The following is a 20,547-nucleotide window of genomic DNA, read 5'->3' on the forward strand; positions in this document are numbered from 1 at the left end:
GGGCTGGTGCAGCTGAGATCGTGTTGCCCTTAAGAGCCAGGTTTCCACTGGCCTGTTCTGTTGTCTGCCGCTTTGAGCTTGCTTTGCTTCCCTCCCCACTGCAGGATAACTGCCCTTACTTTCCTGTCTCTTCCTCATGGCTTCCCCAGCCTCACAGATTCTCAGTCTGTGTGCCCTTTAGGCGCTAGTGTTCAAGATCTCAAAGCAAAAATAATCATAGATATATCGGCTAATATAGTGAATAAGTGGACAAGCAAGTAACTATTATAGAACCCATCCAATTTTATTAAATATTTAAAGGAACTGAAAACTAAAATAGCAGCTAGAAACCTCAGCAATACTATCAGCTAGCATTTCTTGAATACTTACCACGTATATTCTAAGTCTCTAAATATATATATTTATTTCAATTAAAGTAAATGTATTAACTTAAAACACAACATCCCTGTGATGTTCGTAGTATCATTATGCCCTTTTTTAGGTGAGGACATAGGCACAGAGAGGTTGTATAACTGGCCTAACCACACAGAGCAGCAGATCCTAGGTTGTGACAAGAGGTTGAACTCTCAGTCACCATAGCAAGGTGCTTCTAATGATTCCAGAGGAAACAACTGAAGCTCGATGACTCTGCAGAGGTGATTTATAATTTGCATCTGGTTTCAAAGCATATAGTATATCCCTTCTACTACTGATTTCCTACCCAATTCTTTTCATTGAATAACAAAAAAGTATATTTTAGCATTGTTGATTTTATAAAAAAAAAATCCAACTGATGGAATGTGTATATTTTGAGCTCTAAATGCATTTTTAGGCTATGTCAAGATCACTGTCTTACTTCCTTGGTGCTCATCCCAAGGTTCTGTATCTCAGGGACAAGGGCCCAGGATTTACCAGTATTGTTTTCTTTTGTAAATACAGATTTCTTTTTCCATTGTAAAATCAGTGTATAAATTAAAAAAGAGAGATCAGGAGAGACATTTACAGGGCTGTTGTCACCAACGGACAGGACCGGCATCAGTAAAGCACCCGCAAGTGATATTAAGTGGCAGAATATTAAATATGACGAGTTCCAGGGACTGCGCATAGTGCCAAAAGAATGCATTTGCTAGTATCACAATTGAGCAGGAAAGGCGCCCTCCTTCCAGTCTGCAGGATATTATAAACCTGTTCTATGTCATTCACTGTATTTCTAAGAGTACAATTTAATTTCTGAATAATATTCCTTTCTTTGGATGTACCATAATTTAGTTATTTTCCTATTTTTAAAACATTTGGGTTTTTGAACTGAAAACATTTGAGTTTTCTTCAATTTTCACTATTACAAACAATACTGCATTGGTCATCCTCATTTGCACATGCCATAAATATTTCCTTATAGAAATTCTGAGAAAGAGAATATCCCAGCCAAATGGCATGCACAAAATTGAGGCTTTTGTTATGTGTTGTCATATTCTCTAGAAACATTGTTCCCATCTCTGCATTGTACAGGGGATGTCATAGCCCTAAACATATGCTGTCATACATAGAGAATTAATTCTCTGTTTTTTAGAAGGCTTTTGTCTACTTGATTATAAATAAAGATGATCTCATTTTATTTTTAAATTACTAATGAGATTGCATTTTCCTTGTTTCTAGATCATTTTATAGTTCTTATTTTGGGAATCATGTATAAGTCATTTTTCTATGGCATAGTTCATCTTCTGATTGATTTGTAAGTCATTTTATTTAATAAATAGTAAACCTTTGTTATACTTTGCACAAAACAGAAAAATATGTACATAACTTTTATTTTAAAATAGCATTTGCTTTATTATTGCAAAAGCATATTTATTTTTTGAAAAAATAAGCAATAATATACAAATAAAGAAAATGAAAAAACACCATTAGTGGTAACTAACATTAACTCATGATAAATATTATTCCAGTCTTTTTCATGTAGGTAAGAAGGTAGATGAGTAGATGAAAGAGATATAAAGAGACAGATAACTACTTTAAATGAAAACAAGATCATACTGTTGTATTGGTTAAAGCTTTGTTTTTCTCAGAGTGTATCAAACAACTTCAATATCAACAAATATTCATGTGTAACATCACTTCTGATGATGAAATAATATTCTGTTATATGAAGTTACAACTTACTTAACTATTATTCCAAGGTTGGACATTTGGTTTATTTCTGTTTTTCATTATAAAATACAGTATTTTTATAATCCTATAGTTAAATTTTGTGAGCATCCAGCTCAAGTGATTTCTTTTTTTTTTTTAAGTGATTTCCTTATATATAACTCCTATAAATAGAATTTCTAAATCAAAGGATATACTTTCAATGCTTTTAGTACACTGACCAGCTACCTTCCTGAATTATCACTATACAATCCTCCAGCTAGATGACAGTCTTTTTCTTTCAATTTCAACAATACTGAGCGTGAGCATTTTAATAATTTCCAGTATAATAGTTGAAGTTGTTCTCTTTTTTTTTTTGTAACTTATGCTTACATTTCTTTAAATAAAATAAGATTGAACATTTTCTCAGTGTTTTGAGGATAGTTGATTTACTCTGTGATTTGCCTTCTACTGTTATTTTTCTATTGGGTAGATTTCTTTCTTGCTACTTTATAAAAACATTGTATATATTAATGAATTAAATTTTGTCATACATATTTCAACCACTTTTATCATGTTAAAAATGGACACATCTGTATTTTAAGATAGTAAAAGATTTTATTAATCAGGAAGTAATGTTGAATTTTCAGTCTATTGAGATGACTGTGGCTTTTTCCTTAATCTGTTACTATGTAGAAATGTAAGAATTGATTTTCTAATGTTGATATATTATTATGTTCTGGGAATAAACTCTCTTTGGGTGTCATATCAGTCTTTTGATTTACTATCAAATCTGATTTATTAACATTTACTTGCATCAATATTTATAAATTCATGGAATTAAAAGTTTATCATTTTTTTCTCTGTTAGAGCTTGGTATCAGTATTATCAGTTCAGTTTAGTTCAGTTCAGTCGCTCAGTCATGTCTGACCCTTTGCAACCCCATGAACCGCAGCACGCCAGGCCTCCCAGTCCATCATCAACTCCCGGAGTTCACCCAAACTCATGTCCATTGAGTCGGTGATGACATCCAACCATCTCATCCTCTGAAGTCCTCTTCTCCTCCTGCCCTCAATCTTTCCCAACATCAGGGTCTTTTCAAATGAGTCAGCTCTTCGCATCAGGTGGCCAAAGTACTGGAGTTTCAGCTTCAACATCAGTCCTTCCAATGAACACCCAGGGCTGATCTCCTTTAGGATGGACTGGTTGGATCTCCTTGCAGTCCAAGGGACTCTCAAGAGTCTTCTCCAACACCTCAGGTCAAAAGCATCAATTCTTCGGTGCTCACCTTTCTTTATAGTCCAACTCTCACACCCATGCATGACTACTGGAAAAACCATAGCTTTGAAAAGACGGACCTTTGCTGGCAAAGTAATGTCTCTGCTTTATAATATGCTGTCTAGGTTGGTCATAACTTTTCTTCCAAGGAGCAAGCATCATTTAATTTCATGGCTGCAGTCACCATCTTCAGTGATTTTGGAGCCCCCCAAAATAAAGTCTGTCACTGTTTCCATGTTTTCCCATCTATTTGCCATGAAGTGATGGGACCGCATGCCATGATCTTAGTTTTCTGAATGTTGAGCTTTAAGCCAACTTTTTCACTCTTCTCTTTCACTTTCATCAAGAGGCTCTTTAGTTCTTCTTCACTTTCTGCCATAAGAGTGGTTTCATCTGCATATCTGAGGTTATTGATATTTCTCCCAGTAATCTTGATTCCAGCTTGTGCTTCATCCAGTCCAGCATTTCTCATGATGTACTCTGCATATAAGTTAAATAAGCAGGGTGACAATATACAGCCTTGACATACTCCTTTTTCTATTTGGAACCAGTCTGTTGTTCCATGTCCAGTTCTAACTGTTGCTTCATGACCTGCATACAGGTTTCTCAAGAGGCAGGTCAGGTGGTCTGGTATTCCCATCTCTTTCAGAATTTTCCACAGTTTATTGTGATCCACACAGTCAGAGGCTTTGGCATAGTCAATAAAGCAGAAATAGATGTTTTTCTGGAACTCTCTTACTTTTTTAATGATCCAGCGGGTGTTGGCAATTTGATCTCTGGTTCCTCTGCCTTTTCTAAAACCAGCTTGGACATCTGGAAGTTCACGGTTCACGTATTGCTGAAGCCTGGCTTGGAGAATTTTGAGCATTACTTTACTAGCGTGTGAGATGAGTGCAATTGTGTGGTAGTTTGAGCATTCTTTGGCATTGCCTTTCTTTGGGATTGGAATGAAAACTGACCTTTTCCAGTCCTGGGCCACTGCTGAGTTTTCCAAATTTGCTGGCATACTGAGTACAGCACTTTCACAGCATCATCTTTCAGGGTTTGAAATAGCTCAACTGGAATTCCATCACCTCCACTAGCTTTGTTCATATTGATGCTTCCTGAGGCCCACTTGACTCCACATTCCAGGATGTCTGGCTCTAGGTGAGTGATCACACCATCATGATTATCTGGGTCATGAAGATTTTTTTTTTTCATTTATTTTTATTAGTTGAAGGCTAATTACCTTACAATATTGTAAGATCTTTTTTGTACAATTCTTCTGTGTATTTTTGCACCTCTTCTTAATATCTTCTGCTTCTGTCAAGTCCATACCATTTCTGTCCTTTATTGAGCCCATCTTTGCCTGAAATGTTCCCTTGGTATCTCTAGTCTCTAGTCTTTCCCATTCTATTGTTTTCCTCTATTTCTTTGCACTGATCATTGAGGATGACTTTCTTATCTCTCTTTGCTATTCTTTGGAACTCTGCATTCAAATGGGTATATCTTTCCTTTTCTCATTTGCTTTTTGCTTCTCTTCTTTTTACAGATATTTGTAAGGCCTCCTGAGACAGCCATTTTGATTTTTTGCATTTCTTTTTTTTGGGGGATGGTCTTGATCCCTTTCTCCTGTACAATGTCACGAACCTCTGTACAAAGTTCATCAGGCACTCTGTCTATCAGATCTAGTCCCTTAAATCTATTTCTCACTTCCACCGTATAATCATAAGGGATTTGATTTAGGTTATACCTGAATGTTCTAGGGGTTTTCCCCACTTTCTTCAATTTTCTTCCGGAAAAATAAATGACCCAATCAAAAAGTGGGCCAAAGAACTAAACAGACATTTCTCCAAAGAAGACATACAGATGGCTAACAAACACATGAAAAGATGTTCAACATCACTCATTATCAGAGAAATCCAAATCAAAATCACAATGAGGTATCATGTCACACCAGTCAGAATGGCTGCTATCCGAAAGTCTACAAGCAATAAATGCTGGAGAGGGTGTGGAGAAAAGGGAACCCTCTTACACTGTTGGTGGGAATGCAAACTAGTACAGCCACTATGGAGAACAGTATGGAGATTCCTTAAAAAACTGGAACTAGAACTGCCATATGACCCAGTTATCCCACTGCTGGGCATACACACTGAGGAAACCAGAATTGAAAGAGACACACGTGTACCCCAATGTTCATCGCAGCACTGTTTACAATAGCCAGGACACGGAAGCAACTTAGATGACCATCAGCAGACGAATGGATAAGAAAGCTGTGGTACATATACACAATGGAGTATTACTTAGCCATTAAAAAGAATACATTTGAATCAGTTCTAATGAGGTGGATGAAACAGGAGCCTATTATACAGCGTGAACTAAGCCAGACAGAAAAACACTAATACAGTATAATAACGCATATATGTGGAATTTAGAAAGATGGTAACGATAACCCTGTATGTGAGACAGCAAAAGAGATACAGGTGTATAGAACAGTCTTTTGGACTCTGTGGGAAAGGGTGAGAGTGGGATGATTTGGGAGAATGGCATTGAAACATGTGTATTATCATATGTGAAACAAATCGCCAGTCCAGGTTCGATGCATGATACAGGATGCTCAGGGCTGGGGCACTGGGGTGACCCAGAGGGATGGGATGGGGAGGGAGGTGGGAGGGGGGTTCAAGATGGGGAACACATGTACACCCGTGGCAGATTCAAGTCAATGTATGGCAAAACCAATACAATATGGTAAAGAAATAAATAAATAAAATTTAAAAATAAAAAATATGATTCTTGAAAAAAAAAAGTGAAGATACATGCACCCCTATGTTCACTGCTGCACTATTTGCAAAAGCAAGACATGGAAACAACCTAAATGTCCATCAACAGACACATGGATAAAGAAGATATGATATGTATGCATGTGTGTGTGTGTGTGTTTGTGTGTGTGTGTACACACACACATACCATATCTTCTTTATATATGTGTGTGTATGTGTATATATGTTTATATAAAATGGAAATAAAATAATGCCATGGTAGCAACATGGCTAGAGATTATCTAGCCTAGAGATTGTTATAATCTCTACACCTAGAGATTATCATACTAAGTGAAGTCAGTCAGAGAAAAATACCCTATATCACTTCTATGTGAAATCTAAAATGTGACACAAATGCACATATCTACAAAACAGAAATAGATTCATAGAGATAAAGAATAGACTTATGGTTGCCAGAAAGAGGGTAAGGAGGTTGGATTGGGAGACTGGAATTAGCAGATGCAAATTGCTCTATAGAGACTGGGTAAACAACAAGGTCCTACTGTATAGCACAGGAAACCTATATTCAATATCCTGTGATAAACCATAAAAATATGAAAAAGACTGTGTATATGTACAATTGAATCACTTTACTGTACAGCAGAAATTAACATGTAAATCAACTATATGTCAATAAAATATTTTAAAAATACACTTAAATAAAGCTTACCCATTTATTCTGGACTATGGAAGATACAATTAAAGCTTCCACACTTCCTTCTACCACTTTTCCCCTCTCCTCCATGTTCTATCATGTGTTTCTAGGCTGTCCAGCTCTTTCTATGCTGTCAGGATCTTTAATGTTTGCACTTTTTTCTGCAATGAATAAAGATTTGAGTATTGACTGTAGGTTGATTCTAAGCATGGGAAAAAAAAACAAAACAAAACACCTACAACTGTGTGATTATGTAATACTTAAGCATTGCCACACAAATAGTGGTAATTATTTTAATAAAATATTGTAATATCCATTAATAGTTTATCTCTTCTATTTCATGGAGGAAATATAATTTAAAATATCACAATATTTTATGTTCTCTTCTGTCCTTTATATTATTTTTGTCTTCCTCTTTCTTCTCCCTCCTTCTCATGTTTTTATTTTCCATGAAAGTATGATGATGGTTAATTTAACATACACCATTGCAAATGAAAATTGTTTGGAGTCATATTGGTGGCAGGAGTGTAGTTCCTCTGCAATTTCATTGGAATGTTTACACAGCATGGCCTCTCTTTAACAGGATGGCTCATGAGGAGGGCATAGGCAAGCTGAGTTAGAACTTCCACAATCCCCAAAGTGATTTAAAAAAAAAAGACTCTACTCTTGAGGATACAGTACTTAAGTGTATTTCACTTCTGAAGAGGGCTATTATTCCTTCACTTTTTCATCCCCTATCAGAGTCTAAGATTTCCTCCTATTCTACTCTACCTCTGTACCTAGATTCAACACACAAGTGCCATTCCCAAGCAAATTTTCCAGTCTATTCAGAGAGCAATTTCTTGCGGCTCCAGCTGGTGGAGAAGCCTCTCTGTCCACCTATTCTATATCCAAGCCTTGAGGTGATCACTCTAATTGACAATCCAGAGCCCATCCCTGCGCACGGCATCTGCTGACTTGGAGCCTGGAGTCTTTATTCACATGTGGTCACTCCCATCTTTCCCTAACAGCTTGCTCCTGTGTGCTGCAGGCTGTAGTTGATGGTTTCCTGTGTTGTTCATGAATAAGAATATTAGATACCCTCTGCTGTCCAAATATTTGTCAACATGATGGGACTTAGATTGGTTTGGGCACATTTGTAGATTTATTCTCATTCACATACATTTACTGTAACATCAGTGAAAGGAAAGGAAAAGAGGGAGTTCAGTCAGCCTACCATTTTGATTAAGAAGCCTTTCTGGAGTTAGAAAGTGTTCTAGTTTCATTCTTTTACAAGTGGTTGACCAGTTTTCCCAGCACCACTTGTTAAAGAGGTTGTCTTTTTTCCATTGTATATTCTTGCCTCCTTTGTCAAAGATAAGGTGTCCATAGGTTCATGGATTTATCTCTGGGCTTTCTATTCTGTTCCATTGATCTATATTTCTGTCTTTGTGCCAGTACCATACTGTCTTGATGACTGTGGCTTTGTAGTAGAGTCTGAAGTCAGGCAGGTTGATTCCTCCAGTTCCATTCTTCTTTCTCAAGATTGCTTTGGCTATTCGAGGTTTTTTGTATTTCCATACAAATTGTGAAATTATTTGTTCTAGTTCTGTGAAAAATACCATTGGTAACTTGATAGGGGTTGCATTGAATCTATAGATTGCTTTGGGTAGTATAGTCATTTTGACAATATTGATTCTTCCAATCCATGAACACGGTATATTTCTCCATCTGTTTGTGTCCTCTTTGATTTCTTTCTTCAGTGTTTTATACTTTTCTATGTATAGGTCTTTTGTTTCTTTAGGTAGATACACTCCTAAGTATTTTATTCTTTTTGTTGCAATGGTGAATGGTATTGTTTCCTTAATTTCTCTTTCTGTTTTCTCATTGTTAGTGTATAAGAATGCAAGGGATTTCTGTGTGTTAATTTTATATCCTGCAACTTTACTGTATTCGTTGATTAGCTCTAGTAATTTTCTGATAGAGTCTTTAGGGTTTTCTATGTAGAGGATCATGTCATATGCAAACAGCGAGAGTTTCACTTCTTCTTTTCCTAGAACACTTTCTAACACCATACACAAAAATAAACTCTAAATGGATTAAAGATCTAAATGTAAGACCAGAAACTATAAAACTCCTAGAGGAGAACATAGGCAAAACACTCTCCGACATAAATCACAGCAGGATCCTCTATGACACACCTCCCAGAATATTGGAAATAAAAGCAAAAATAAACAAATGGGACCTAATTAAACTTAAAAGCTTTTTCACAACAAAGGAAACTATAAGCAAGGTGAAAAGACAGCCCTCAGATTGGGAGAAAATAATAGCAAATGAAGAAACAGACAAAGGATTAATCTCAAAAATATACAAGCAGCTCCTGCAGCTCAATTCCAGAAAAATAAATGACCCAATCAAAAAATGGGCCAAAGAACTAAACAGACATTTCTCCAAAGAAGACATACAGATGGCTAACAAACACATGAAAAGATGCTCAACATCACTCATTATCAGAGAAATGCAAATCAAAACCTCAATGAGGTACCATTACACTCCAGTCAGGATGGCTGCTATCCAAAAGTCTACAAGCAATAAATGCTGGAGAGGGTGTGGAGAAAAGGGAACCCTCTTACACTGTTGGTGGGAATGCAAACTAGTACAGCCACTATGGAGAACAGTGTGGAGATTTCTTTAAAAACTGGAACTAGAACTGCCATATGACCCAGCAATCCCACTTCTGGGCATACACACCGAGGAAACCAGAATTGAAAGAGACACGTGCACCCCAGTGTTCATCACAGCACTGTTTATAATAGCCAGGACATGGAAGCAACCTAGATGCCCATCAGCAGACGAATGGATAAGGAAGCTGTGGTACATATACACCACGGAATATTACTCAGCCATTAAAAAGAATTCATTTGAATCAGTTCTAATGAGATGGATGAAACTGGAGCCCATTATACAGAGTGAAGTAAGCCAACAAGATAAAGACCAATACAGTATACTAATGCATATATATAGAATTTAGAAAGATGGTAATGATAACCCTATATGCAAAACAGAAAAAGAGACATAGATGTACAGAACAGACTTTTGGACTCTGTGGGAGAAGGCGAGGGTGGGATGTTTTGAGAGAACAGCATCGAAACATGTATATTATCTATGGTGAAACAGATCACCAGCCCAGGTTGGATGCATGAGACAAGTGCTCGGGCCTGGTGCACTGGGAAGACCCAGAGGGATCAGGTGGAGAGGGAGGTGGCAGGGGAGATCGGGATGGGAAATACATGTAAATCTATGGCTTATTCATGTCAATGTATGACAAAAACCACTACAATATTGTAAAGTAATTGGCCTCCAACTAATAAAAATAAATGGGGAAAAAAAAAAGAAGCAGCCTCTCTGGAATAGTTGCAGTTTAGGAATTACCTGCTCACTCCTTCTCAATCTTTTTCATTGATTCTGTGTTCCCTCCTTCTCTCAGCCTCTTAAGATTGAGCCATGCCATAGTTCAGTCCCTGGCGTGGATCTCTCTTCTATGTATTGTCTCCCTTAATGATCACATTCAGTCATCTCATTCTGTAAATCTCGTACTATAAATACCACCTATGTGGTTTTTTACAGTTAGCTCAAACCCCTCTCCGCAGTTTCATACTCATACCTCTAACAAACTATTATAGATGAGAGCTTCAAATTCACCGCCCCAGAGCCTGGCTCTCTGGCCTGCTTCTGTGCGTGATCTACAATCAAAGGTGAAAAGTGCTTCACAGTTTGGTGTTGCCTCTCATACCAAGGAGTCTCAGAGCCTCTCCTAAACGAGAGCACACTTCCTGTCCAGGCACTGCAGCAGACTTGGTACTTTTTCTCAAGAAAGCATTTCAGTATCTTCCAATACCCTCTCCCATTTCTACTGCAGCTTCAGAAATTTACCAGTTTTTCTTTTTTTTTTTTGCAGGGAGCTGTTTCTCATTCCTGATTTATAGTGCTGATGTGCATGTTTGCATTTTTTTGTTTTTTAAACATGGTCTATTTGTCACTCTAGGTGAACTGGGGAGGGGCGAACTTGATGCTGTGTTCATTTCACCACTTTAAGCCAAATCTTCCTTATTGTGGGGACAATTTGCCCTTTCTTGTGGATTCAAATCTTCACAGCAAATGTATTTCAGGTCATCACTCTTTTAATTAAGTAGCACAGACACCAAGTTTAAGTGTCACAGATATCAAGATATATGCACATATGCACTTTTACTTGGGTCCTGATCAGCATAGAAACAATGGTGCCACTCACCTAGTGACTTTCAGTCACGTGAGTCATCACAGCATTGAGATGTGGTTGGAATCTACACCAGCAGGAAAGACTCATAGGCTAAGAGGGTCTGCTTTTTAATGAAGTCTTTGCCATTCAGCCATAAAAAAAAAGAGTGAATGCCATTTGCACCAACACGGATGGACATAGAGCTTATGATATCAAGTGAAGTACGTCAGAGAAAGACAAATATATGATATCGCTTATATGTGGAATCCAAGAAGAATGATGCATATTAACTTATTTACAAAACAGAAATAGACACACAGACATAGAAAACAAACTTACAGTTACCGAAGGGGAAAGGTAGGGAAGGATAAACTAGTAGTTTGAGATTAACATATACACACTCAGTTCAGTTCAGTCTCTCAGTCATGTCCAAATCTTTGCAACCCCATGAGTCACAGCATGCCAGGTCTCCCTGTCCATCACCAACACCCGGAGTCCACTCAAACTCATGTCCATCGAGTCGGTGATGCCATCCAGCCATCTCATCCTCTGTCGTCCCCTTCTCTTCCTGCCCCCAATCCTTCCCAGCATCAGGGTCTTTTCCAATGAGTCAACTCTTTGCATGAGGTGGCCAAAGTATTAGAGTTTCAGCTTCAGCATCAGTCCTTCCAATGAACACCCAGGACTGAACTCCTTTAGGATGGACTGGTTGGATCTCCTTGCAGTGCAAGGGACTCTCAAGAGTCTTCTCCAACACACACACTACTACGTGTAAAACAGATAACCAAAAGGACCTACTGTAGGGCACGGGGATCTATACCTAATATTCTGTAGTAACATATGAGGGAAAATGATCTGAAAAAGAATATATGTGCATGTGTAACTGAGTCACTTGGCTGTACACCTGAAACTAATACAACATTGTAAGTCAACTATACTTCAATAAAAAAGTATTAAAAAAACAATAAAGTTAAAAATTTTTTGCGTTTTTAAAGTCTTTGCCAGTGCATTTCTTACAAAGAGGTATGTGTGTCTAGATGTTTGCCTTGCCTTCTAAAAGATTATGTTATCTGAATATAAAACAAAATTAAAGTAGAGAGAAATAATTTTGACTTCTCAACCTTTACATGTCTTCCTTATGGGATCCTTCTTAATTAAAACTTCTAAGAAGATCCGAAAGAGATACTTTTTCTTATAAACTTCATCATTATATCTGTCATTATGCAAGTAGCTGTCACTCCTCCCCTTTCAAACCACAGGTTCTGGAAAGAACATTCCACATTTAGAGTTGTACCCTTAAGAGAAGCCACCTGCGCTACCTAACGTTATGTCAGAGAGATGCTAACCACAAGACACACCAGACTGAGACACACGCTGTTATTTTCTGGGTGTGCTTTTAACTATTTAGAGCTGTGATTAAAATTAGAAGTGTAGGCATGACCCTGCTTTCTGCATTTCTTTTTTAGCCATGTTAGCACCAAAGTGGTTTGTATGATGCTCGTTATTTTTTCATTTGATGTTTTACTCAAAGGTGAACCAAACATATGATTTAGAGTCAACTCTGCTTTTGCTATTTTGGTTTTTTAAATTATTGGTATGTATTATATTGGGTTGGCCCAAAAGTTCATTCAGGTTTTTCCGTAACATCTTATGGAAAAAATGAATGAACTTTTGGGCCTATCCAATATTTAAGGATCTTAAGGAAGTCTAGCTTAAAGACTAAAAAGGAAGTCTAGCTTTAAGGAAGAAAAGCTATGACAGACAGCATATTAAAAAAGAAGAGACATTACTTTGCTGACAAAGGTTTCCAGTAGCCATGTTTGGATGTGAGAGTTGGACCATACTGAAAGCTGAGTGCTGAAGAATTGATGCATTTGAACTGTGGAGTTGGAGAAGACTCTTGAGAGTCCCTTGGACTGCAAGGAGATCCAACCAGTCCATCCTAAAGGAAATCAGTCCTGAACATTCATTGGAAAGACTGATGTTGAAGCTGAAACTCCAATACTTTGGCACCTGATATGAAGAACTGACTCATTGGAAAGGCCCTGATGCTGGGAAAGATTGAAGGCAGAAGGAGAAGGGGATGACAGAGGATGAGATGGTTGGATTGTATCACCGACTCAACGGACATGAGTTTGAGCAAGCTCCAGGAGTTGGTGATGGACAGGGAAGCCTGGCATGCTTCAGGCCATGGAGTCGCAAAGAGTTGGACATGACTGAGCAACTGAACTGACTGACTGACTGAAGAAAGTCTATGGAATGCCATGTATTCATTCATTTTATCCTCACTCATTTAAGTCATCTTTCTCAGGAGAGAAGAAAGATCTCAGGATCACTCTGTCCGTACCACTCTGCTCAGGTCACTTTGCTTATGGCAATCTGAAATAAGAATCACTCTGCTTTCAATCTGTCCCCCAAACTCTCAGCAGTGACAGGCAATGAGGGATAAAATAACTGAAGAAGAAAGGTCTGCAGAGGGCTGACAATGAGTAAGCAAAGATCCACAGGTAAGTTCAATGTCTAAGATGGTTAAAAAAAAAAAAAGACCAGGAAATGCCTGAGAACCTATATTTTTTAAGTTTTAATAAGAAGCCTCTAATTTTTTAAAGGAAAAACTTCTTTACCTCAGTCTCTATGGCTGACAAATTCAGTGTCCAATTATGAGATCAGTTTTCCAAAGCTTGATGAAATCATCGTTTTCAATTTTCAAACACAAGACAGTTTTGGAAGGAAGCATACCTCTACTCAGCCAATTTTCTCAAAACCTTGGAGAGAATTCAGTTTTTCTTCTGAAAAGCCTCCTTTCTTATTGCAGTACACATAAATTTAGCTAGCACTTGCCCAGAACTTATCACAACTAGGTAAATTATTATATCTACAGCACAATCAATAAGATGACTCTAAGATATCACAGCTCGAAAGTTAAAATGATTAACCCTTCGACATGAATCTCTTACACTTATATTCTTCACTTTACAAATCCATGTAGACTTTTTTTTTTCCTGAAGATTGCCTTGTATTGTTTAGTAGCCCACCAGTTTTCCATTAATGACAAATTAGGAAAACATTTTTATATTTTAAATATGAACACTATTTTAATGGTGGTATAATAAACCATTATATACATGTTGTGTTATCTGGGCTTCCCAGGTGGCACAGTAGCAAAGAATCTGCCTGCCAATGCAGGAGACACAAGAGATTCAGGTTCGATCCCTGGATTGGGAAGATGCCCTAGAGTAGGAAATGGCAACCCAATCCAGTATTCTTGCCTGGAAAATTTGTTGGACAGAGGAGCCTGGCTGGCTACAGTTCATGGGGTCCCAAACAGTCTGACATGACTGAGTGACTGAACACACTCACTAGTGTTATCTAGACAGACAAGAGACGGAGCAGCAAAAGACACAGACTCAGGCACCGACTGAGATCCCAGCAACTAAATTAATCCTTCTATGCCTCAACTTTCCTCATTTATAAAATAAGAATAATAACAAGACCTAGTTCATAGCTTGCTGAAGAATTAAGTGGGTTAAAAATGGACAATACTTAGAAAAGTGACTGATACATAGGAAATACTACCAAGAGTTTTGCTAATATGTGTCTAGTAATTACTATTACATAGGAAGCTGCCATGAATCATAGCTAAATTTATAGCTTCCATGAACTATAGCTAAATCATTGCACATACCTTTTTACATATCTTTTTACTGTTTCCTAAGAATACAATGGTTTCCCTGGTGGCTCAGTGATAAAGAACCGCCTGCCAATGCAGGAGATGTGGGTTCCATCCCTGAGTCCAGAAATCTTGCAACAGTTTACACAACCAACAACAACACATGTAAGTAACACTTCTTATACAGTTTATCTCCTCGCTTTAATATTATTTATTTTTTTAATTCCTAGAGACACTGCAAATTTTTTTTCACATATTCTTATCAACTGTTTTTTGCTCATTTTGTAAATTGTCAAGTACACACTACTTTTTCTTTCCAACTGATTGTCCTTCATCTGTTCTAGGTTTTTTGGAATCTCTTACAATGCATAACTTGGAACTGCCCTTTATATTCATTATCTTTACTCTCACGGTATTAATTTCATATCATTTTCCTCTGGGATAGGATAAATGATTTTCATTCATTACATCTCTTATCTAAGGAGCCAAGCTGCTTTTAACTGTTTCTATTGCATTGTTATTTTTATTGAATTATTTTTAATAATAATATATTCACATGACTTGGCCTCTAGAGGTTATAAAAATCTATACAGCAGACTTTCATTTCTGGAAAGATGGAGGAGGTATGCTTTTCCCTAATCCACCCACTACATACAAATAAAATCCTTGAATGTCACATGGGAAGCAAAGGTAAGACTATGAAAAGGTGGAGAAGAGTAGGCAGATCAGTTCAGAAAGAGGATGACACAGTGGTGAGTCTCCTAGATTTTCATCTGGCCTCAAATATCTCAGATTTGGAGCTGAAGAAGCTGGAAACCCAGACATATCAATGTACATACATCCCTAAAGGTCCTAAATAAAGCCTGCTCTCTATAGCCAGGAAAAGGGCAGACAAATTAATACAGAAAACTTTGAAACAATAATTGCTCTATTCTTCCTCTATACCACAGAAAAAATATAGTCCTTTCCCATCCAGGCCAGCAAAGGCTGAATGGGGGCTTATATTTCCACCCTCACCCGTCCATAATGAGGGCCTCAAACCCTGAAGAATTAGCATTGGAAAAATCTGACTGAAGTCAGGAACTAAGACTTTCATCCCCACTGGATCTGAAATGTGTGCAGAGGAAGCATTTGAGGCAAGTAAACTATAAACCAGGGAGGTTAGAAGGATGTGAAGGGAAGCAAAGTTTCTATGCTTCATTTGAACTGGAGAATGTCAACACCAATAGACTGTGACAGGTTACATACAAACATATAATGGAATATCTAGAGCAACCACTAACCAAACTATATGAAGTGATATACTTAAAAACACTGCTGGTAAATAAAAATGGAATTCTAAAAACTGTTCAAGTAACCACGAGAAGTGAGAAAAGAAAACAGAAAGAAAAAATAGAACAGAAAGTAACAAACAAAATGGCAGACTTAAGTCCTATCATGTTAATAATTATATAGAGTGCAGTTATTGTGGGATTTTCAATGTTTGGATGGACTTTGTGCTCAAGATGGGAGATGGAACACATGTCTTTGCCTCACCACCTGGGGTCTCAGTGGACTAGAGATTTTGATACATTTCTGGAAGACAAAAAGCAGATGGAGTCATGCTGACAGAAAACAGAACATAGGAAATGAAAGAAGGATGGAGTAGACACAGAAACCATTCTTCTTGGCTAACCCCTTGTGACTATTTCCCTAGATCTACTAACTAAAGTGTTATCACCTTGCAAAGGGGGTAATTCAGGCTGTATGAATGGTGATCTTTCTATTGTCAGTACCTGGGCCCTATAAGTAAATATTTTGACCACCACACCTAATAACAAATCTCCAGTCATTCCTTTCTCCTCCAACCCACCCACTAATTTGTTATTTCATTCATGTGACCAAGAGTCACTGATTGGCTACTAAATGCTAGGCACTGTTGTAGATGCTGGGGAAACAGGAGTGAACAAATAAATGTGCAAGGTCTTGGATGTGGTAGTTTCCATCGTAATGGAAAATAGAAAACGTGGAAAGAAAGACATAAAGGTGATCATTTTAAATAGCAGTAAGCACCATGAAGGCAGAGACTTTGTACATACATCACAAATAAATGTATTAACTATATATATGTGTGTGTGTGTGTATGTGTGTGTGTGTGTGTGTGTGTGTGTTTTATAGCATTCCAAGGGCTGTTTATACCAGTGATCCCCAATCTTTTTGGCACTAGGGACTGGTTTCATGGAAGACAATTTTTCCATGGACTGTGTGGCAGAGGATGGTTTCAGGATGATTCAGGTGCATTAGATTTATTGTGCACCTTATTACTATGACCTCAGCTTCACCTCAGGTCATCAGACAGTAGATCCCAGAGATTGGAGCCCCCCTGGTATATACAACACCTACTCCAAGTGATGGAGATCTCATCACCATCAGCAAGTGGTGCAACTCTAGATTCCCATCCTTATAGATGCTTCCTGGTACCACTTCTGGGCCACTGTTTTAGGTCAGGTTCCCTAATAGTCACACCGAAGATGAGGATTCCTGTGCCACTGATTTTTTAAGGAAATGTTTGGGCGGGGGGAGCAGGGAGGGAATCCTTAGGGAGGGAAGGAAGCACAATTGGGCAGCGAAGGAACTAGGCAAGTGGGGTGGTTTCAGCTAAAGTGTGACTCAGCTTGACCTCACTGGGAGCTCTGGAGCATGAATTATATCCCAGAGGTTGTCCTGTGAAGTGAGTGAAAGTTGTTCATTCATGTCCAATTCTTTGTGACCCCACGGACTATACAGTCCATGGAATTCTCCAGGCCAGAATATTGGAGTGGGTAGCCTTTCCCTTCTCCAGGGGATCTTCCCAAGCCAGGGACTGAACCCAGGTCTCCCTCATTACAGGCAGATTCTTTACCAGCTGAGCCACAGGGAAGCCCAGGAATGCTGGAGTGCGTAGCCTAAGATGAAACCCAAGAGGTTGGCCTACCCAGTGGTAAAGGTGATGTACTCTTAAACCTGTGCTTTGATCAGCGCTGGGCTAGAAGCTGACCCTGGTCACACTGGGAAGTGGCAGATACAATCTTGTTTAAGTATCATGACGCATTAGCCTTTTATGTTGAACACTTGCCCTCACACTGCTAGTGGGTGTGACATAAATACTGGTAACACAATCTATCTTTTAAGATGGTTCAGGATCCAGCCCTCCCTTCTTGCTGAAGCACCAGTTGACCAGAAAGAAAGAATGCTCCAAATTCAACCTTAGCTGGTTTCCAAATGAATGAGACAGAAACTGCCTACCCCACATTTTCTCTATGCAATACTAATAGCATGTATTTAGCCCATTCATTGGACTTCTTTCCTACAAGAACGCTTCCATTGATTCCTAGTCATGGAAGAGTACATGTTCCCAGGCTTTTGGAGTCCTCAAAGTATCACAGTTGCCAATAAGAGACAAGGAAAGAGAAATGAGAAGAAGTAGCGAGAGAATCTTCTACTTTCCTCATTATTTACAAACCATCACGTGTCCCCAATTTCTGTCCTGGATGCAAACTGTGTTGTCAGCATTTTAAGAAGAAATTGAGAAATTTTTCTGTAGCTCTGATTATATATATATATGTCTTTATGTGCTGGAAATACAAAAGGGGAAGTATCCCAGTTCAAGTTTAGTAAACCATAACTCTTCCTGTTGTCAAGGATTTCACAGCCTCGCTCACACTTGGGAAAGCTCTCAGAACAGATTTGACAATATTTCGCAAATACCACAAAAGAACTTGCTCAGCAAGGAAAATTCCAGGCTTGGCACTAAACAATGTAATCTATCAAATGGCACCAGCCAGTCTCACTCAACATGATCAGTACAAATTTTTTCTTGGACTAGAGGGGGCCTGACTTGGGCCCCACTCTGGTCCTTCTCTGGACATGACCTTTCTCATGGGGTAAGGGGTCTGAGTTGCCAAGGAGACATGCCTCCCTAGAGTCAAATTTCCCTCCTTTTAAACCATGTTCCAGGTATCAGACACCTAGAGTTTCAGAGCTGGCACAACCCTTTTTCTCAGTTCCTCTAATCCAGACTGGACAGTTCTGGTAATATGCACCAAGGGGCAGCTGCTCTGAAAATATTAACACCAAAGTGTGTACGAGATCCTTCAAGTGCTGGGCAGACTCCAGGATGGGAAAAGAAAAAAAGATGATGGTGCAGAGTTCAGTTCTTCCTATACTATCACATTCTAGAAGGGAGTTCCAAAGAGTCCCAGAATTCTAATTGTGTACATGTGTGTAATGGCATTAATACATAATACTATAATTAGCATTACTAGTACATATTAATTATATCTATTCCAATCATCACAGAATCATCCCAGGAATCTGTGCCTCTAGTTCAATGTTAGTTGCTCTAAGCAACCAGTCACCCTAGGGGTCTTGCCATCTCACCAGGACATCTAGAGAGTGGGTCTCCATCACAATTAGAGACCAAAGGCTTTGGTCCCCTTCTCAGCCTTGGAAAGTCTCGTCCTTTTTGTTGATTTCTTACACCTAATCTCTCCAATTATTTTAGGCTTTCTCAAGGGCCAAGAAGAAAGACTGTACAAGCAGCGCAGGCTTTAGGCATTGAGAAAATATCTGTGGCCAAGGAAATGATGGCTTTTAGACTGGGAACAAATTTGAGAGGGAAAAGCCATCTCAAATATCTCTAAGTTTTCCAGCAGCAAAAAGAAAATGCAAAGTAGTACCTCAACAATCATGTAGGATATTTGAATTATTACATATTTACATTATTTTAGACAACACTATAAAAATTCATTGTATTAAATATATGTGCCTATATTCTTGGGACAGATTTCAAACAGCAGAAATACGAGATATTATTTGAGGGGTCCTTCTTAGTTAAACAAATAGAGAATGAGGTCATTGATTTCACATTTGAAGGGCAAAGAGAACTTTTTGTCATTTGATTGAGTTTGCTTTTCCAAGAAGACATGGTTCGATAGCATCACCAACTCAGTGAACACGGAACTGAGCAAACTCTGGGAGATACTGAAGGACAGGGGAGGCCTGGCATGCTGCAGTCCATGGAATGAGAAAGAGCCGGACGTGACTTAGCAACTGAACCACAACCTTAACACACCCCACAGGCAAGGTGGATTGATTGTATGGAAGCCAGGGGTGTCCTGGAAGATGCTCAATTCCTTATGCCTGACATTCAAAGTTAGGAGTACTTCTTCAGGGTGGATTGTGATGGTCTGACCAAGTTCTGCCATCAGGAAAGAATAATAAAGTCACTCCCACCCCCACCAGGAGGGAAGGGATGTTTGGGATGGTATCAGACCTCCTCATAGAGCTATGAAATTTGGTGGGGGGGCGGGGCTAGTTCTGTAGAGCATGAGGCTGAAGAAGTAAGCAGTTCTGTATCAGTGACACACATAAAGGTTTGCTAATTCAAACTCTTGCCCAAGCACAAAGATGTGTTAGGACCAGAAGAGACGTCTCTGCACCAGGGGACAAGTAGGACAGACCTCCAACAGCAGCAACTGCAGCAGAACTGATGGACCAATCCATCTTTCCAGTTCCCTGCCTCCTCTGGAATGTTAAGATAGCCGGCCCCTTCTGCCTGGGGTCCTTGACCATTGAGGCTCTAAGAAGAGAGAACTCAAGAGGAAGAATCTATGGGGGTTTGAATTAATAATTGGAAAAATAAGAAATGAGAATATATTTGCATCTCAAGCTGGAGAAATAGGTTATTAAATATACACACTCTCAGAATCACAGATTTGTTCACACCACGGTGCAGAGAAAATAGATAAAATGTAGATTCTTTGTTGCTTTCTCAAGTATTCCCACC

This window comes from Cervus canadensis, chromosome 30 (genome assembly GCF_019320065.1).
Source record: "Cervus canadensis isolate Bull #8, Minnesota chromosome 30, ASM1932006v1, whole genome shotgun sequence".
Lineage (NCBI taxonomy): Eukaryota > Metazoa > Chordata > Mammalia > Artiodactyla > Cervidae > Cervus > Cervus canadensis.